This window comes from Crinia signifera, chromosome 4, assembly GCF_055691185.1.
Source record: "Crinia signifera chromosome 4, ASM5569118v1, whole genome shotgun sequence".
NCBI classification, from domain to species: Eukaryota; Metazoa; Chordata; class Amphibia; order Anura; family Myobatrachidae; genus Crinia; species Crinia signifera.
In genome coordinates, this window is record NC_139220.1 from 37,836,659 (window position 1) to 37,856,515 (window position 19,857).

At 42.2% G+C, this 19,857-nt stretch overlaps 1 protein-coding gene across 4 annotated transcripts in view; it reads right to left on the minus strand.

Moving 5' to 3' along the window:
- Positions 1 to 19,857, minus strand: part of LOC146073963 (non-muscle caldesmon-like) — a 164,976-nt gene that overhangs the window by 91,783 nt on the left and 53,336 nt on the right. For 3 of the 4 annotated variants that reach the window (XM_083181587.1, XM_083181591.1, XM_083181590.1), the window contains exon 2: positions 3,863 to 3,961. The gene's annotated coding sequence lies outside the window, so the exon portion shown is untranslated. Of the gene's footprint in view, positions 1 to 3,862; positions 3,962 to 10,077; positions 10,541 to 19,857 lie in introns of those variants that run through there. The other variant, XM_083181588.1, reaches the window with a different exon arrangement.

Sequence of the window (19,857 nt, forward strand, 5' to 3'; positions counted from 1 at the left end):
TGAGCTGCTAGTACACATCATGCAACACAGTACCGCCAATTCACATTATGACATTGTCCCTACTGCACATTATCCCACATTACAGTGCCCCCGTTCATATTCTGCCACACTATAATGCCTCCATTTCATATTGTGCCACATTAAAGTGCCCCAGTTCTTATTATAGTACCATCCACATTAAAATAAGCAGAACAGATTATGACACATTACAGTGGTCCCCAGCTCATACTGTGCCACATCACAGTGGCCCCTTACCATTATTACATCCACTAAACACTCCTCTCACTGAATATGTAATTGGAAGACAATATAGGCTAGGCAATGGGTCAGACCCAATTGTTTAGCAGGCAAATCTGAGAAATTTGTAGGCTGCTTTATAATCTGGGTCTGGGACCCATAGAAATTGCACTCCTTGCACCCACTACAGCTAGGATCATGTGCACAGGGCATGGCAGTCAAGAACAGAGGAAATTCACATAGCGATTTCATGTTGCAGAAGGAACAATTAATTGTCTCATATGGTATCCAATCGCTGTAGAAGAAGCTATGCAAGCTATGCGGCCTCTTACCCTCTCCAAAGGATCAGGAATCCGAAGATGACAGTTCATTTGTTTGGGGTGTCTGGCAAAAGTCATCCCGAGTTTAAATCAAACATTTTTTTTTTCAGCCAAGATTTACTGAGAATCATTTATTATATTTTAAAGACCACTGAACAATACTTGAAATAGGATGAGTGCAGTTCTACCCTTTAAAATAATTTAATAGTCACTTACTGCCGGGAAACACTGCAAGTATATATAACACTAGGTGATTCATCGCGCCCTACGGGCGCTCTTCACACCGTCGTAAGGGGCTGCGCCCCCTTAATTTGTGAACGTTTGTATATGAGAAATATGGTTAGAATTGTATGAAAGATGCCCTGTATTGCAACTTAGGTGTCCGCGAATCGAGGGAGGGGGGGTCGCGGAGGGTGCCGCGAATTGCAGGAGGGGGGGTCGCGGGGGGTGCCGCGAATTGCAGGAGGGGGGGGTTGTGGGGGGGTGGATGCTGCGAATCGCGGGAGGGGGGTCGCGGGGTGGGTTGCCGCAAATCGCGGGAGGGGGGTTACGGGGGCGGGGGTTGCGGCGAATCATGGTAGGGGGGGTCGCGGGGGGTGTGCCGTGAATCACGGGAGGGGGGGTCACGGGGTGGGGTGCCGAGAATCGCGGGGGGGGGGTGTGTGTGCCGTGAATCACGGGAGTGGGGGTTGCAAATCAAGGTCAACAAATGTAAATGTTGACATAAGTGTGGCACTTCATTGGTGTCCATGTTGACACATGACAATGAATATGAAAACATTCAAAAAATGAAATAAATCTTCAAAAACTCATGTCAACCTTTTTCATTGTCGACCATAGCCGTGCCAGTGTTTTGCATGTGCCATTTAATTCTGGAGCTGCCGCGAATCACGGGGGGGTGCCGCGAATTGCGGGGGGGGGGGGGGGTCGCGGGGGTGGGTGCCGCGAATCGCGGGAGGGCGGGGTCCACAGGGGTTCCGGTGGGGGGTTGCCGCGAATTGCGGGAGGTAGGGGGTCACGGGGGGTGCCGCGAATCGCGGGAGGGGGGGTTGCGGGGGGGTGTGACACGAATCGCCACAAGAAAAAATCAACACAGAAAGGTCAACACATGTAAATGTTGACATAAGTGTGCCACTTCATTGGTGTCCATGTCGACACATGACAATGAATATGAAAAAATTAAAAAAATTAAAAATAAATCTTCAAAAACTCATGTCAACCTTTTTCATTGTCGACCATAGCCATGTCAGTGTTTTGCATGTGCCATTTAATCCTGGGGCTGCTGCGAATTGCGCGGGGGGGGGGTGCCGCGAATCGCGGGAGGGGGGTCGCAGGGGGGGTGCCGCCAATCGTGCAAGGGGGTGTCGCGGGGGGGTTCTTTTTGCCGCGAATCGCGGGAGGGAGGTCGCGGGGGGGGGGGTGTTTTTTCCGTGAATCGGGGGGGGGTCATGGGGGAGGGTTTGCCGCGATTCGCGGGAGGGGGGGGTCGCGGGGTGGTGGTTATGCCGCGAATTGCGGGAGGGGTCGTGGGGGGGTTCTTTTTGCAGCGAATCGCGGGAGGGGGGGTCGCGGGGGTGTTTTTGCTGCGAATCGCGGTAGGGGGGGTCGCGGGGGAGCGGGTGGTTTTGCCGCGAATCGCGGGAGGGGGGGCGCGGGGGGGGAGGTTTTGCCGCAAATCGCGGGACGGGGGCGCTCACCTGGTGGCTGTGGAGTAGCAGTGCTGGGCAACATGGGAAGGCAGTGGGTGTCTGGCACTGTCTGTGGGCTCACTGGGCTGGTTCTCTGTCACATACCTCCCAACATGACCCTCTCCAGGAGGGACACAATGCTCTGTTTCTAGACTTCCCCTTAATGTATGATTGCCATCACCTGTTTTAAACAGGTTAATTTCTCAGAAAGGTGTTCAGCACAGATGAAGGCAATCACACATTAAGAGGAAAGTCCAGGAACAGAGCGTTATAGACACAGACACCCACTTTGAGTGACAGATGTAGCCAAATATATAGGAGATATCACTTTAAAAGGGGCATAGGGGAAAACTTATAAAGAAATGTCACAAAAATAGCAGAATCTTGACCTGTGACGATTAAGCAGAAGTTGCCGTTTCCGTAACGGCTTTCCTCTATATTTGGTTACAAAGGGAAGCGAAAAGCTGTTTTCCAAAAAACGAACAGTCATTGCTAGAACCCGTCTCAGGCCCCTACTATGAAAGAACATTGCACAACCATTGAGTGAGTTCTCCTGACTTCAGAAATAAAAGGCAGTCTCAACTGACTTTTATTTCCTTCGGTGTCCACCGAAGAGTGGTGGCATCCGTGGATGTCCTGTGATATCAGCCACCCGTGCCCGGAAGGCATCGGCCTGCCTGCGATCCCATGGGAACACTCAGCATTATCAATGGAACGCTCATAAAATGCTGGGGGTTTCCATGGGCGGACCTCATTTCTGACCCCAGCACTCCCTCTCCACAACGAACGGCCCGGGGGGTGTGGAACTCGCTGAAGCCTATCGTTGCCGGGTTCTGTGCATGCACAAATACGTGGACTAAAGAGTGTAGCATTTGGGTTGAGTACGCAATTGGGGCATTTGGGATCCCAGCGACGGACTGGGCCACCAAATCGGCCCTTACATTTGTGCACAAGAGAGAGGGGAATAGCAGCGTGGGATGCCCCTCTCTCTCCTGGACCTCAGCGGCGCACAGAGAGAGCCACCGGACCTGCCGCGAGTCCAGCAGCTCTCTCTGTGCGCTGATCGGGAGGCGGAGCCTCCACCTTACAAGAAGAAAATCAGCCCACCTGCCCATCAGCTCCTCTGGCATTTGTCAAAAGTGCCAGATGGCCAATCCAGCCCTGTGGGATCCTGAAATTCGTGATACCAACAGTCAGAATCCCCCCAAAATGGTGGTATTATTAACCAACACCTCTCCCCCATTCTAACCCTAAACAATTACTGGTCACATAAGGACTGTCGAGCTACACTATCCGTATGGGGAAATGACTTATTTATTGTACCAAAAATCAATAAAAATATTGAAGTTGAACTGTATAGCACATCTCAAACCCCCAAACGTAAAAATGTGCTCCATGAACATAGATAACATATTATAAAGAGGACATCAAACATTCAAGCAGAATTCCAAAGAATAACTCGCTCATCATTCCTGAGATAAATATGTGAATGCTTTGAGGGATTATAGCCCGAAAAAAACTGAATGCCATGTTCTCAATATTAATGTTCATCCATATCCGATCAAAAGAAGCTGTCACAGTTAGGAATTCAGAGTGAATTATTTTAATCATACTTACATGAAAGGAAGAGGATGTACAGTCAGTAGGCCCAAGTACTATTTATCAGACGTAGCAGATGCTTAGAAGTCAGTCATATAGCGCTCGTGATTGTTAGCACTGTAAAAAAGAATAATAGCAGAGATAAAGTCTTTTTGTCAGGAGAATAACCGCGCATCTTGGCAATATATTCATTACTCCATCATTTAGTTTTACTAGATATCATTCCAACATGTTACAGCAGGCTTGTCCAACTTGCGGCCCTCCAGATGTGCTAAAACTACACATCCCAGCATGCATTGCCATCATTCTAGCATTCCCTAATAGCCAAATTGTGGCAAGGCATGCTGGGATGTGTAGTTTTAGCACATCTGGAGGGCCGCAGGTTGGACATGCCTGTGTTACAGGATACAGAATCGCTGCTAAGATCGCAATGAAAATAAGTAAAATATAAGCATCTTTAAATCTCAAAGGGCCCCTATCGCGTACACATGGTTCTCCTCAAGGCCAGATTAAGATGTTACAGGAGTGGTTGCCACGGGGCCCCCACACACAGAGGGCCCTCATAAAATGTCAGTTTGACCCTGCTAATTTCAAGCACCTGTTCCCGGGCTGCCCCGGATCTACGCAGGCATTTTGCATGGAGATACCACATAGCGGCTCCCTGTGTCACATGACACATTATTTATTTATTACCAGTTATTTATATAGCGCACACATATTCCGCAGCATTTTACAGAGAATATTTTGAACATTCAAAGCAGTCCCTGCCCCACAGGAGCTTACAATCTATATTCCCTACCACATGTACAGGCACACAAAGAAATTCTAGGATTCATTTGTTGGGAGACAATTAGCCTACCGGTATATTTTTGGATTGTGGGAGAACTATGGGAGGACTATGGAGCCACTCAGTGCTGTATCCATGCAGAAGAACACAGCAAGGAAAATGCTGTGGGAGGCTGGTACTTGAGGGGTCAGTGGGGGAAGGGGTCTAAGTAAGAAGCTATTTTATTGGAAGGGGCCCCCGATGCTAAGTTGCCCCAGAGCCCAAACAAGTGCAGTTGCCCGAGGGCCCCCAAGAGCCTTAATATGGCCATGGATCTGCTCATTAAAGTGTGAAAAACACTTCCCCCAGTGGAAGATGCGACCTATTCCTAGCAGTAGCCCGTCAAGATTTAAGAGATTTGCTTTCCATCTCTGGTAATAGGATCCCATTCAAAGCATTGTAAAGAATAGTAGAGCTCCATGCACCAGCCCAATGATCACTGTTTCAGGAGCATTATATATAAAATGAATTGGTCTGTTTGTCCATTTATGCATTCAAACACCCCTGTGTGGCGATTGGGATGAAACCAACACAAGGTGGTCCAGTTGACCTTCTGTATGGTGGGTAGAACTTTGACATCTTTCACTGGATGGAATTAGATTATGGGGGATAGTCAATCTGGGACTCTGACTGTCGGAAAGTCCCAACAGTTGGATTCCCAAGCCGTTTTTTACATTTGAAATATCCACAGACATTGACTAACCCCTAAAACTTTAATGAACTGAAATAACTGGCTAAAATATCTATAAATAAATGAACTACAATAACTGACAGAAATGGAGGTGAAAAGGCAAAAAAATACTGTGTAACTAAAAGACTTGGAGGGCAAGCTGGGAATTAGGGTTACTGTTGCCCCCCCCCCCCACACACACACACACACACACACACCCCCCCCCCCACACACACACACACAAAAAAACCCCAAACAAACAATAAAAAAATACTCCAGGCTGCCACCCCATGGGTGTGTTGGAAGAACTGCTCGTTTTTTTTCAAATGTTGACATTTACATCTCAATGCTAACTTTACAGCTTAATTGCACCTGCAACATAAATTGGTGGATGGAGAGAGTGCACCCAATTCTGTCAGTGCGGATGGTCTCGAGCAGGACCCTCTTCCTTTATGTGCTTTTCCTTCACTTATGTAAACCATCTGTAATCGCACCAAATCCTGTGGTTATCTGCCACTGTGATACTTATTTAAGAGCCGTCTGAGGACTCAGCTTAGTTATATGCCATGTACTTGTCCACAACGTTGGCTTCAACTGTAAGTTACTGGTTCCGGTTTATGTACTCCCTCTTTCTGCTACTCTGCCTGGTCCTCCACCCCCCCCCCCCCCATTCTGCTTTTCTCCATCCGACATCCCTTACCCCCTCCAGCCAATCCTATACTTACCCAATTCCTGGTGGCCAGCTTGGTCCTTCCCTCCTGTGGTGCAAGGTCTTATATCATAAGTCTCTACCTAGCAGTAAGAGCCATTGGGGCAGATGTATTAAGCCTGGTGAAGAGATAAACTGGAGATAAAGTGGAAGGAGATAACGCACCAGCCAATCAGATCCCAACTGTCATATTTCAAACACAGCTGATTGGCTGGTGCGTTATCTCTTCCATGTTATCTCCACTTTAACTCCAGTTTATCTCTTCTCCAGGCTTAATACATCTGCCCCAGTGTTGGGGTGACCTGGCCTCCATTGCTCGTGCATATTGAAGATGGGACAGGCGTTACATACTGATTATATAGGTAAGGCCATTATTATATAGGTAAGGCCAAAATACAATAATAACATAACAGGAAGCCAGTTATCACAACAATGCCGATTACAATTAAAATGGGTATACAGTGCATCATGGCTAACGATCCTGAATTTACTCAGTGATATTACTGGCTCTAGTAAATTGATAGGCAGCAGTCTCAAGAATGTTGGTTTAGTGCAGTCGTGCCAAGATTTCCAGAGTCCAACTGTCAAATCGCCAATATTCAGAGACCACAAATAGGTGGTTTACAATGGAATGTACTCGCTATCTTACAATCAAGTGGCCCCAAAAAATGATGTATGGGTCTGCTCTTGGTGTCGCACCAAGAACAACCCTGGTTCAGTGCACAATAATCTTAAAAATAAACACAAATTGTGTGATAAACTAACAGCTATAGATATAAAGTTCCAAGGCGCCCCCCCCCCCCCCCCCAAAAAAAAGAAAGTTTGTATAATAAAAGCGAATGTTCACGGGTAACAGAATATTTCTTCCCATCAGAGCAAGAGGGAGTAGACGGAACGGTGGGACCGCCAGGTCTCCGAAGAGACATGATGCTTCTTGCCGTTTCGTGATTTTCTACAGAAAGGCTACAAAAAGAAAAAAAAAACAAAAACAAACAATCCCATTTATCAGAAGACTAAACATACTGTATTTTACTTGTAAACTTGCCAGCTGCTATTTTTTTTTCCTTAGGAGCTATTATCACATTGTCTGCCTCTGCCAAAAGCAACAAATTAGGGACGTATTTGAGACCTTGAAGTTTATTAAACCATGGAAAGGAAGCGAAGCATACAATGAGCAGCATTTAACATGTTACAAAAGCTCTCACAGACAAGTATGCTATTTGAATTCTAGAATCTAAATGTGAGTCATTAAAATGTTTTAATATTTACCATTAAAACAAATTCTAATTGTGTTACCCTTAAATGGTCTTAAAGGAAAAATGTCAACGCTAATTCCCTATTGACCATGTCATGTGACCTGTTCGATAAGCGAAATCCAAATAGTCTTCACCCACCTCAATGGGAGAGTGAGCGATGACGATAGCTACGTAGAGTTTACCCAATCAATTCTTTAACAATGTCCACAACAGTATATAAGCAGATGAAGCTGCAGAAGCATATGTATTTCAAATGGGGAAACGGTCATCTGTCAGACCAGATCTTCTGTTCAAGTCGCGCTTCTCCCGGCTGCAGTGGTACCCGCTCCGCTGGACACTAGAGAGTCGCAGAGATCCTTCATCCTCTGCGTCTCTACTCAGAAGGATTTCTGGCCAATCAGGAGCCGCCTAGCGGCCAATCAGGAGCCGAGAAAGCCGCCCAATATACAGAGACAGGATTACAAAAGGATGAGACCAGTGACTAAAAGTTTAACGTGGCGGTGGCTGTAAACTGTTGTGGAAATCTCTAGCTCTTGAGAACAACTCAAGGCCAGGGCAGCCGAGAGGGGGGGGAGGGGGGGGTACTAATTACCCGGGCCCTGGTCTGTCCCCGCCCTTCCCCCTCTGTCTCTCAGCACGAGCATCACACTGACAGCATGAGCCTGTGTACACAGCACATGTGTAGATGTGTACTGCTGCTGAGTTTAGAGGTTTTAGAGTTTTGTTTCACCCCCCTCTAAACATTTTGGGGGTGTGGCCTAAGCGCAGGAGGTGGCCACACCTCCCACACTTAGGCCACACACCCAAAATTTTACCGGGGCCCAGCATTCCTCTCGGCTGCCCTGCTCAAGGCACACTAGTGTGCCATGGCACAGTGGTTCAAAACTGCTGCAGTGATTCATGTGATATTAACGCTATCCGGAGACAGCGTTACCCACAGGTCCCCTCTGATTCCCAGCTCCATTCTCTGCTCTGACAGGCAGAACAGAGTTGGGTGCCAGTGATTAGCCCACAGGCTAATACAATCACAGGCTAATTATGTTTTTTTTCTTTTAAATCTACTTAGAGTCCCCGGTGTGGTGATCTGTGTCCTGATGCAGACATATGGAGAGTGATAAACAACCAACCAATCAGCTCCTGCCTGACATTTTTTAAACACAGTCTGTGACATGGCAGGTAGAAGCTGATTGGTTGGCTTTTTTATCACTCAACATTTTATCACTTTTGAAGCTTAGTGCATCTGGCCCACAGTATTTTACAACAGACATCAGATAATGGGGTCACTAAACTGGATATCACATGACTTGAGCTGGAGGAAAACACTGGACATTGATTACCAGGTAAGTAAAAGGGGAGGTACCCGACTGTCAGTGGTGCATGCGCAGGGTGCCTACTCAGGGGCGGGGCTTTCTCGACCCGCAATGAGCGATTTTATCATGACATCCGATTGTAATAAATATGCCTCTTATAAACATATTGCATGCCCATTATACAGTTCTTGTAAATCATTAACTAATACTTTGGTTTCATAAACAAATACACAAGAAAATGTACAACAGAAAATTAAGCAAGCATGTACTTGTAATAACTATTAGTCCATAGCAGAAGACAGATATATGCGTGTACCCTGCACATTCAGTTTCCTTATGGGTCAATAAGCCAAACAGACATGGCGAGCTGCTAACTTTTACCTATACTGTATTGCCTTTATTCCGGAGTGGCTATTTTGAATGTAATCCACTGAGAGTACAGACAAGTGGGTGACTTCATATATAATAGAAAACAAGATAAAAACCACTAAATATGTATATAAATAAATAGCAAGGCGTCATATTAAAAACATAGGGTGAGATTTAATAGGATGAGAGATTCAGAAAGTGACAGATTTGGTGAAAAATCTCCAGTTTTTTTAAAGCGGCAATCATTTACACTGCAAAACCAGTTTGATTTTGAAGTGTAAATGATTGCCACTTTAAAAAAACTGGAGATTTCTCACCAAATCTTTCACTTTCTGAATCTCTCATCCTATTAAATCTCACCCATAATGTGTATTTAATCATAATTAGATTGTGTGATACCGAATAATAACCACCGCATAGTATTAGGGGGTATGCAATCACGACTGTCGGTCCGTCCCGACAGCCGTGATTCTAGCATGTTTGTTGTTTGCCCAACAGCAAATCAGCAGGTGGGATTCAATGTCCCGCTTGACGATCGCCAAAAAGGGGGTGCGTCCGCGTGGATGGCCGTGAAATGTCAAGATACGGCCGGCATCGTGACTATCCACGGCCGTTATCAGCAGAATGGGCCCGACGGCTTTTAAAGTCTCACTCGTTCTGTCGCTAAACATTGAATAGGAAAACATTGAATAGGCATCCGCCGCTATCTCCCCCATCGGAAATAGTGGCGGAGGATTGCATGCCCCCCTTAATGTCTTTTTGCTACAAAGCTCAGCCTAATTATTAAAACACATGGTTAAGTGTGGTATATGTATGTCAGTTCAGTCAGGCTAAACCATTAAATACACCAAAAACACGAATTAGGTTACAGACTTATCCGGCGCTTAGTAGCGTATTCCTCTGCCGAAAGATCCTTCAGCATATATTCCACATACAAGGGATATAAACAAAATCTCTCATGGTGTAGTACCACATGTAAAGAATTTAATACATAAGAGACAATACAGACAATAGAAACAATTTAGATTAAATTGTAACAATTCAACAATAAAATGAATCCTCCGTTTGCCAGCATGTAAAAGGGGGTAATTACCAGATAAATGGGAACTGTAGACGCACAGTTCAAATGGGCATGTTGAAATAATTCCCTGGAGTTTTAGGATACCGGCTCTCCTTCTCTCCACTGTAACGCCGTCCTGCTCACCAAAGGTCTCTGGAAATCTCCCCTTCTGCTGCTGCACAAACTGGGTGTTCAAAGTGCGGGCATACACCACCGACGCGTTTCCTCCCCGCCTGGGGACTTTATCAAGGTGTAGATTCTGCCCGCTGCACCTGACTTTTAAAAGGCTGCTAGCCAATCCTATTGAAGCTCCGGCAGCGCGGTCGGATTCCTAGACATCAGAAAAACTACGAGTCCCATAATCCTCTCCGCGACTGCCGGCTTCCTGTTACTGGCAATGTAGCGTAATGTCCAGCGTCCAGGGTTACCATGACGCCGCAGCCGTCTGAATGCAATCTAGACGCTGTGCGCTTCTGAATACCAGCAGAGTCCGTTACTTTTGTCCAGGTATATGTGTTGGAGGCTTTTGATAAAAAAGATCAAAACAATGTGTCAATTTATCATAAGGAAACAGTTTAACAACATACATGGTAACTGCAGTACTTCAATTGCGAGTGCTAATATTGAAAGTGCTAGGAGAGATAAAGTGCTCAAGTGACCAAGTGTATAAAAGAAAAGTATATAAAAAATGTAAAAATACCCTTCCCTTTTGTTGTGGCCAGACCAATTAAGCAGTAGCTAAAAGAAGTATTCTTTAAAAGGTTTTAAAATTTTGTTAGCAGTAAAATGAATAATAAAATTTAATTTAATATAATGGCAGCAAGTTTTAACTGGCAGCAAAATTAAATAGCAGCACATTGGGTTTCTTTTAGGATTATTACAGGAACCATTTAATTTCAAAATCTGAGTTGAGACCCCCAGGCATGAGGGTCCCCAACTCATAAATAGTTTTCATTTCGGCTTTTGCCAACGCTGATTTCAGGTCCCTTTGTCTAATACTTTTCTTTATATGTTTAATCCCACAGAAAGATTTAATTCCAGAAGTGCAGCTATTATGATGAATTCTGAAATGTTCAGAAAGAGCATGTGTTTTGACGCCCTTTTTGATATTTCGCAGGTGTTCACCTAATCTCGTTTTGAATGGCCTCGATGTTCTTCCGATGTACCATAAATTACATGTACATTCAATAGCGTACACGATGTTGCTGCTATTACAAGTCATAAAATCCTGAATCTTGAATGTAGTAGTGTTTATTTTTACCTCATTTATTTTATTAATACTGCCTTTTACATGTCTGCAGGCTATGCACAGCCCACAGCGGAAAAAACCCTTTGATTTGACCGTGGTCATTTGTTTGTTGGTTACCGTCAGAGCACTCTTAACTAATGTACTTTTAATAGTGGGTGCTCTGCGGTAAATACATTTAGGGACCTCCGGCAGCAACCCCCCAATTACTGGGTCCTTCCTTAGGATTCCCCAATGTCTCTTGAGACTTTGCTCAAGATTTTTATACTGGCTGCTAAAAGTCGTGACAAAGGCCCATTTAAAAGCCTCTGAATCATTCTTTTGATTTTTTTCTTTTGGTTTTAGTAGAGCTTCTCTGTTTAGCTCTGCAACCTTATTATTGGTGGAAGATAGTGAATCTTTTTTATATCCTGAGGCTTCAAATTTATGTTCCATCTCTTTTGATTGAGAATCATATATTTCCTTTTTTGTGCAGTTTCTTCTCAACCTCCTAAATTGGCCTTCGGGGATCGACTTAAGCCAATTAGGATGATGGCAACTGTTGGCATTAATGTATGCACCCGAATCCGTCGGTTTACTAAAGTTTTTTGTGCATATTTTTTGGTCCTCAACATAAATAGTAATATCTAAAAAATTGATTCTTTCTCTGCTGCTTTCGAAAGTGAATTCAATATTAAAAGGGTTATTATTGAGGTAAGTATAAAAATTCTTTAAAATCTCCTCTCCTCCCCTCCAAATAAAAAACACGTCATCAATGTATCTTTTCCAGGACACCAGGTTCGCTCCGAAGGGGCACTGGTCCCATATGAATTTATTTTCCCAGTGTCCCATGAATATATTCGCATAACTTGGAGCGAACCTGGTGCCCATAGCAGTGCCAACATTCTGCATATAAAATTCATCATTAAAAGAAAAAAAGAAAAATAGTTATGCTCTAAAATGAATAAAACTCCCCTAATTAAAAGGGTCTGTAAGTTTTTTTCCAAGTCACTGACAGCTAAAATTTTGGTAAGGGCCTCGATACCATCTGCATGTCGGATAATGGTATATAATGATCGAACATCTGCAGTTATTAAAATATGGCCGTCCTCCCAAGGCATCTCTTGTAGCGCATTTAGCATATCTCGTGTATCTTTAAGATGAGATCTATTTCTTTGTACCAAGGGCTGTAGATAATAATCAATGAACTCGGATAGGTTGGCCGTGGCCGATCCTATCCCTGATATAATAGGCCGGCCTGGGGGGTTTAGGGGGTTTTTATGTACTTTAGGGAGGATATATAAAACCGGAGTACATGGTTCTTCAATTATGAGGAACTTATATTCTCTATCGCCAATGGTGTCATTATTTTTAAATTCCGTTAGCAAGTTCTTTAAATCCTCTACTATTTTTTCCGTGGGGTCATTCTTTAATTTTCTGTATGTTATTCCGTCTCCCAATTGCTTGTAAATCTCCTTGTTATAATCCTCCTTTGTCATTATAACTATCCCCCCCCCCTTATCCGCTGGTTTGATTATTATTTCATCATTTTCTTTTAAGGATTTTAGTGCCATATGTTCTTTATAGGATAAATTGAACTTTTTAGTTTTATTCTCCATTTCTTTTATGTCATCCCCTACTAATTTTAGAAAAGTCTCGATAAAATTACCTTTCATGTGCATAGGGTAAAAAATTGACTTCGGTTTAAAAGGAGTTTTATCCACTTCTTGTATATCGGGCATATCGCTGTTAATGAAGAATTTCTTCAAGCACAATTTTCGTACGAATTTATTTAGATCCACATAAGTGTTGAATTTATTTAATGGCAGGGCAGGGGCAAATTTCAGGCCTTTTTCAAGGACTGATATTTCAGCCTTCTCCAATAAGTGATTACTGAGGTTGAATATTTTTATTTTTCCCTCATTCCCTGATCTTATATTCGTGGGAATGGGGTTTTCCTTGTTTTTCCTTTTATTCTTTCTTCTTTTTCTTTTCTTTTTACATTTTTTCTTTTTAATTCCTCCTCTGCAACCCCTCTTATTCTTCTTCATTACAGCTAAGGCCTTCGTGGGTTGTGCCCTCTTCTGTCTAAAAAATGCGGTACTTGTGGTTCCTCAAAATTTTCCAGGACTTGAAATCTGTTACTACCCCTTTGATCTAACTGCGAATGGGGGCGATCATCTGGACTATTATGACGGTTCAGATGATGTCTTTCCCTGCTTCTGTCATGTCTCTTTGGAGATTGTCTATCTCCCCTATATCTGTATGGGAACTCTCTATATGGAATATTTCTATCCCTATCATCCCTCTTCTTTAGGAAATTTCCCCTTTTCTCTATCGCCTCCTCTCTCTCAACTCTTTCAAAATTAAGCCTTCTAGAGACGGGTTTGAAGTATGGTGTGTTACTTTCGGACGTATGGTGTTTTTTTCCCATATTATTCCTCCATCCTTGTTCCCTTCTATTTCTTTTATGTGGTGGTAACCACCTTTCGTTTCTTTCCTCTCTGTCTTCATATATTTCTCTATGTATTTCATGGAAATGGGGATTTCTTTTTATTATTGGCGTTTTGTTTTTTCTGCCTTTATTATATTTCTGAGTAATTTTATCTGGCATCTTTTTGGGGACTCTATGTTCCTCTATGGCCTCTTTAACTGATCCAGAGTCCTCATCCAACTCCCTCTTTTTGTCTCTATTAAATTTTCTTACTTTTCTTTCGATAAGTTGTCTTTCATTTTTCTTTAAACTTATTTCTATCCTATTTTCCATTTCTATATAGTCAGGTAGTTTGACGAAAGGTAAAGTTAATTCTTTTAATGTTTTGATTTCTGCTTCCACTTCTTCTAATTCTCTTTTCCGATCTAGAATAATGAGTTTTATCAATGCAAAGGAACATGTTCTCAGAATGTGGTCCCATTCTTGTATGAACTCCTCTTTTGCTGTTGAGAAGGAGCATTCCTTTGAAATGATAAGACCTTTCGGTATCAGCTGGTGGGTTTGGTATTTTTCTAATGTCACCATTTCCCACCATAATCTACTCTCTCTGAGTAAAACATTTTCTAGTTTTCGCATTATACTTTCTAAATCTTCATCTATGAGAATCGTGGAATCATTATCTTCACGAAAAACATAATCAAATTTACTTTTTCTGTTTTCCCTTATCGCATACATTCTGCTGCACACTGTCACTTCCTATACCAAAGGAGAAAAAGAATTCCAATAGACTGTGTGTGATGTACAGGTAGGACAACGTGCGCAAGAAGCAGCCAGACTAATCCGTTAACCTCAAAAAAAGGCTCTCCCAAAACCTTCACCAAAGTCACCAAAAACACGAATTAGGTTACAGACTTATCCGGCGCTTAGTAGCGTATTCCTCTGCCGAAAGATCCTTCAGCATATATTCCACATACAAGGGATATAAACAAAATCTCTCATGGTGTAGTACCACATGTAAAGAATTTAATACATAAGAGACAATACAGACAATAGAAACAATTTAGATTAAATTGTAACAATTCAACAATAAAATGAATCCTCCGTTTGCCAGCATGTAAAAGGGGGTAATTACCAGATAAATGGGAACTGTAGACGCACAGTTCAAATGGGCATGTTGAAATAATTCCCTGGAGTTTTAGGATACCGGCTCTCCTTCTCTCCACTGTAACGCCGTCCTGCTCACCAAAGGTCTCTGGAAATCTCCCCTTCTGCTGCTGCACAAACTGGGTGTTCAAAGTGCGGGCATACACCACCGACGCGTTTCCTCCCCGCCTGGGGACTTTATCAAGGTGTAGATTCTGCCCGCTGCACCTGACTTTTAAAAGGCTGCTAGCCAATCCTATTGAAGCTCCGGCAGCGCGGTCGGATTCCTAGACATCAGAAAAACTACGAGTCCCATAATCCTCTCCGCGACTGCCGGCTTCCTGTTACTGGCAATGTAGCGTAATGTCCAGCGTCCAGGGTTACCATGACGCCGCAGCCGTCTGAATGCAATCTAGACGCTGTGCGCTTCTGAATACCAGCAGAGTCCGTTACTTTTGTCCAGGTATATGTGTTGGAGGCTTTTGATAAAAAAGATCAAAACAATGTGTCAATTTATCATAAGGAAACAGTTTAACAACATACATGGTAACTGCAGTACTTCAATTGCGAGTGCTAATATTGAAAGTGCTAGGAGAGATAAAGTGCTCAAGTGACCAAGTGTATAAAAGAAAAGTATATAAAAAATGTAAAAATACCCTTCCCTTTTGTTGTGGCCAGACCAATTAAGCAGTAGCTAAAAGAAGTATTCTTTAAAAGGTTTTAAAATTTTGTTAGCAGTAAAATGAATAATAAAATTTAATTTAATATAATGGCAGCAAGTTTTAACTGGCAGCAAAATTAAATAGCAGCACATTGGGTTTCTTTTAGGATTATTACAGGAACCATTTAATTTCGAAATCTGAGTTGAGACCCCCAGGCATGAGGGTCCCCAACTCATAAATAGTTTTCATTTCGGCTTTTGCCAACGCTGATTTCAGGTCCCTTTGTCTAATACTTTTCTTTATATGTTTAATCCCACAGAAAGATTTAATTCCAGAAGTGCAGCTATTATGATGAATTCTGAAATGTTCAGAAAGAGCATGTGTTTTGACGCCCTTTTTGATATTTCGCAGGTGTTCACCTAATCTCGTTTTGAATGGCCTCGATGTTCTTCCGATGTACCATAAATTACATGTACATTCAATAGCGTACACGATGTTGCTGCTATTACAAGTCATAAAATCCTGAATCTTGAATGTAGTAGTGTTTATTTTTACCTCATTTATTTTATTAATACTGCCTTTTACATGTCTGCAGGCTATGCACAGCCCACAGCGGAAAAAACCCTTTGATTTGACCGTGGTCATTTGTTTGTTGGTTACCGTCAGAGCACTCTTAACTAATGTACTTTTAATAGTGGGTGCTCTGCGGTAAATACATTTAGGGACCTCCGGCAGCAACCCCCCAATTACTGGGTCCTTCCTTAGGATTCCCCAATGTCTCTTGAGACTTTGCTCAAGATTTTTATACTGGCTGCTAAAAGTCGTGACAAAGGCCCATTTAAAAGCCTCTGAATCATTCTTTTGATTTTTTTCTTTTGGTTTTAGTAGAGCTTCTCTGTTTAGCTCTGCAACCTTATTATTGGTGGAAGATAGTGAATCTTTTTTATATCCTGAGGCTTCAAATTTATGTTCCATCTCTTTTGATTGAGAATCATATATTTCCTTTTTTGTGCAGTTTCTTCTCAACCTCCTAAATTGGCCTTCGGGGATCGACTTAAGCCAATTAGGATGATGGCAACTGTTGGCATTAATGTATGCACCCGAATCCGTCGGTTTACTAAAGTTTTTTGTGCATATTTTTTGGTCCTCAACATAAATAGTAATATCTAAAAAATTGATTCTTTCTCTGCTGCTTTCGAAAGTGAATTCAATATTAAAAGGGTTATTATTGAGGTAAGTATAAAAATTCTTTAAAATCTCCTCTCCTCCCCTCCAAATAAAAAACACGTCATCAATGTATCTTTTCCAGGACACCAGGTTCGCTCCGAAGGGGCACTGGTCCCATATGAATTTATTTTCCCAGTGTCCCATGAATATATTCGCATAACTTGGAGCGAACCTGGTGCCCATAGCAGTGCCAACATTCTGCATATAAAATTCATCATTAAAAGAAAAATAGTTATGCTCTAAAATGAATAAAACTCCCCTAATTAAAAGGGTCTGTAAGTTTTTTTCCAAGTCACTGACAGCTAAAATTTTGGTAAGGGCCTCGATACCATCTGCATGTCGGATAATGGTATATAATGATCGAACATCTGCAGTTATTAAAATATGGCCGTCCTCCCAAGGCATCTCTTGTAGCGCATTTAGCATATCTCGTGTATCTTTAAGATGAGATCTATTTCTTTGTACCAAGGGCTGTAGATAATAATCAATGAACTCGGATAGGTTGGCCGTGGCCGATCCTATCCCTGATATAATAGGCCGGCCTGGGGGGTTTAGGGGGTTTTTATGTACTTTAGGGAGGATATATAAAACCGGAGTACATGGTTCTTCAATTATGAGGAACTTATATTCTCTATCGCCAATGGTGTCATTATTTTTAAATTCCGTTAGCAAGTTCTTTAAATCCTCTACTATTTTTTCCGTGGGGTCATTCTTTAATTTTCTGTATGTTATTCCGTCTCCCAATTGCTTGTAAATCTCCTTGTTATAATCCTCCTTTGTCATTATAACTATCCCCCCCCCCTTATCCGCTGGTTTGATTATTATTTCATCATTTTCTTTTAAGGATTTTAGTGCCATATGTTCTTTATAGGATAAATTGAACTTTTTAGTTTTATTCTCCATTTCTTTTATGTCATCCCCTACTAATTTTAGAAAAGTCTCGATAAAATTACCTTTCATGTGCATAGGGTAAAAAATTGACTTCGGTTTAAAAGGAGTTTTATCCACTTCTTGTATATCGGGCATATCGCTGTTAATGAAGAATTTCTTCAAGCACAATTTTCGTACGAATTTATTTAGATCCACATAAGTGTTGAATTTATTTAATGGCAGGGCAGGGGCAAATTTCAGGCCTTTTTCAAGGACTGATATTTCAGCCTTCTCCAATAAGTGATTACTGAGGTTGAATATTTTTATTTTTCCCTCATTCCCTGATCTTATATTCGTGGGAATGGGGTTTTCCTTGTTTTTCCTTTTATTCTTTCTTCTTTTTCTTTTCTTTTTACATTTTTTCTTTTTAATTCCTCCTCTGCAACCCCTCTTATTCTTCTTCATTACAGCTAAGGCCTTCGTGGGTTGTGCCCTCTTCTGTCTAAAAAATGCGGTACTTGTGGTTCCTCGAAATTTTCCAGGACTTGAAATCTGTTACTACCCCTTTGATCTAACTGCGAATGGGGGCGATCATCTGGACTATTATGACGGTTCAGATGATGTCTTTCCCTGCTTCTGTCATGTCTCTTTGGAGATTGTCTATCTCCCCTATATCTGTATGGGAACTCTCTATATGGAATATTTCTATCCCTATCATCCCTCTTCTTTAGGAAATTTCCCCTTTTCTCTATCGCCTCCTCTCTCTCAACTCTTTCAAAATTAAGCCTTCTAGAGACGGGTTTGAAGTATGGTGTGTTACTTTCGGACGTATGGTGTTTTTTTCCCATATTATTCCTCCATCCTTGTTCCCTTCTATTTCTTTTATGTGGTGGTAACCACCTTTCGTTTCTTTCCTCTCTGTCTTCATATATTTCTCTATGTATTTCATGGAAATGGGGATTTCTTTTTATTATTGGCGTTTTGTTTTTTCTGCCTTTATTATATTTCTGAGTAATTTTATCTGGCATCTTTTTGGGGACTCTATGTTCCTCTATGGCCTCTTTAACTGATCCAGAGTCCTCATCCAACTCCCTCTTTTTGTCTCTATTAAATTTTCTTACTTTTCTTTCGATAAGTTGTCTTTCATTTTTCTTTAAACTTATTTCTATCCTATTTTCCATTTCTATATAGTCAGGTAGTTTGACGAAAGGTAAAGTTAATTCTTTTAATGTTTTGATTTCTGCTTCCACTTCTTCTAATTCTCTTTTCCGATCTAGAATAATGAGTTTTATCAATGCAAAGGAACATGTTCTCAGAATGTGGTCCCATTCTTGTATGAACTCCTCTTTTGCTGTTGAGAAGGAGCATTCCTTTGAAATGATAAGACCTTTCGGTATCAGCTGGTGGGTTTGGTATTTTTCTAATGTCACCATTTCCCACCATAATCTACTCTCTCTGAGTAAAACATTTTCTAGTTTTCGCATTATACTTTCTAAATCTTCATCTATGAGAATCGTGGAATCATTATCTTCACGAAAAACATAATCAAATTTACTTTTTCTGTTTTCCCTTATCGCATACATTCTGCTGCACACTGTCACTTCCTATACCAAAGGAGAAAAAGAATTCCAATAGACTGTGTGTGATGTACAGGTAGGACAACGTGCGCAAGAAGCAGCCAGACTAATCCGTTAACCTCAAAAAAAGGCTCTCCCAAAACCTTCACCAAAGTCACCAAAAACACGAATTAGGTTACAGACTTATCCGGCGCTTAGTAGCGTATTCCTCTGCCGAAAGATCCTTCAGCATATATTCCACATACAAGGGATATAAACAAAATCTCTCATGGTGTAGTACCACATGTAAAGAATTTAATACATAAGAGACAATACAGACAATAGAAACAATTTAGATTACGCTACATTGCCAGTAACAGGAAGCCGGCAGTCGCGGAGAGGATTATGGGACTCGTAGTTTTTCTGATGTCTAGGAATCCGACCGCGCTGCCGGAGCTTCAATAGGATTGGCTAGCAGCCTTTTAAAAGTCAGGTGCAGCGGGCAGAATCTACACCTTGATAAAGTCCCCAGGCGGGGAGGAAACGCGTCGGTGGTGTATGCCCGCACTTTGAACACCCAGTTTGTGCAGCAGCAGAAGGGGAGATTTCCAGAGACCTTTGGTGAGCAGGACGGCGTTACAGTGGAGAGAAGGAGAGCCGGTATCCTAAAACTCCAGGGAATTATTTCAACATGCC